At 45.9% G+C, this 1,756-nt stretch overlaps 1 non-coding gene across 1 annotated transcript; it reads left to right on the top strand.

The window, feature by feature from the left end:
* The first annotated feature begins 202 nt into the window (after positions 1 to 202).
* On the top strand, positions 203 to 275 carry Trnak-cuu (transfer RNA lysine (anticodon CUU)). Its single transcript has one exon. It is a non-coding gene; the product is annotated as a tRNA-Lys (tRNA).
* Positions 276 to 1,756: the final 1,481 nt, after the last annotated feature.

The raw sequence follows: 1,756 nt of genomic DNA, 5'->3' as shown, positions 1-1,756 counted from the left end.
GTACATTTGAGGATTATGAGACACTTGTTGATGACTAATGTTGTTTGTGTTTTGGTTATTATTGTTCTTTCGTCTTTCTCCTCCACATTGCTGTAGTGGTTGTGGTAATGATGGTGGTGATAGGTAATAATGATGAAAATAATGATAAACAATGATTTCATTATTATTGACTTTATACTAAACAACAAAGCGCTACTAGCAAGCCCGGCTAGCTCAGTCGGTAGAGCACGAGACTCTTAATCTCGGGGTCGTGGGTTCGAGCCCCACGTTGGGCGCTATGCATATTTTTGCTATTGGAGTTTGTAATGACACTTCATGTAACTTAACAGTACGTCGTATAGTTTCCATTACTGTCTTCTTTCTTTATTTCTCTATTTCTTTATTTTTCTCGGTTGGCTTGGCTATGTAGTGCATTTGATGCACAAGGTTTGGGTTCGAACCCCACCTCTGGCAATGCATCACTTCTTAATTTCTTTTATTTGATTTTCCATTGTACTACTACTACTACTACTGCTATTACTATTCTTACTATTACTACTTGATATCAGCACAAAATTATGGTAATTGTTCACGTATTATTCGCGCCATGAAACACTCCTTTATTCGTCTCTCTTTTATGGCGCAATTATCCTCTTTTTCCTCCTCCTTCCTTCCCTCCATCTTCCCTCCCTTGACAGGCGGGCGCGTGGCGGCGGCCTCGGGAGACACAGCATTACAAGGAAACAAATACCACACCGCCACACCGCCGCACCGCAGCCACCACACCTGCGGAATAATAAAAGTGTGGCCTATCTTTCATCCCTGCGGCGGCCAGTGTCCATTTGGTGAAGTAGCGCTCAAGAACCCCGACCCCATTCTCCGGTTATGACCGCGCCCTCTCAAGTATTTTGTTCACAACTTGAAGGTAGAGATTGACCAATGCATAGCAGGACGGAATTTCACGCGACTTCAGGCCTTACTCCTCCCCGACGCAAGGCCCATCTTAGGTTGCCACCTCGCCACGGATGACCACCACTCCATCAGCTCCTCGGCTATAAATCAATATGGCACTTGTGCGCCTCGTGCCGAAGGTTTAGACTTGCTTGATACGCTCATGCAAGGTCCATCTAGATACTTCACTGTTCATCATAAATCCGCCGTCTCTATAAAGTGGAATCACCTCGTTTCTTCAGCGCCCTGTGCCCGGATAATGTACTTTGTATGGACTCAAAGTGGCCATGGGATATGTTTACCAAGTGGTCGTGCAGTGTGGGTGAGGAGAAGCCGCTGAGGGGCCGCGAAGGGCGAGGATGGCCCGGGGTTCACTGTACCAGCCGGGAAAACTTCTAATTTGCACTCTTCGCCTCTCAGACCTTCTCGAGGCAACAATTTGTTTGGAGAATAGTTTCCGAAATTTTACCCACAGCGGCTCCGTCACTTTTAAGGCGTCAGGGGGCAAGATTATGTTATATTTTACTTTTTCCTTGGCGTTGGTGGTCGTGGTGGTGATGGCGGCAGTGTGTGCGTGTGTTTTTTCAGGGTCTGGCGCGTGCTGGCGGAGAGTGATTGCGTTAGTTAGCTCTGAATGAATTTGCAAATGTACCCGGCGTGGATTGCTGGCAGATTATAGCAGAAACGAGACGAAACTTTACTTTTTTGTCACGAATTAACTAATGTTCCCACGATATTATATTTTTACGCCTTTGTTTGTGCCGTCACCTTTATTTTCTAGTACCACCAACTTGCGTCTCTCTTTTTGTGTGCGTGTTTGAGTTGT

The sequence above is a fragment of the Scylla paramamosain genome, chromosome 4, assembly GCF_035594125.1.
Source record: "Scylla paramamosain isolate STU-SP2022 chromosome 4, ASM3559412v1, whole genome shotgun sequence".
In the NCBI taxonomy this organism is placed as follows: Eukaryota; Metazoa; Arthropoda; class Malacostraca; order Decapoda; family Portunidae; genus Scylla; species Scylla paramamosain.
The sequence above is the reverse complement of the archived record's forward strand: the minus strand, read 5'-3'. Positions and strand labels throughout refer to the sequence as shown.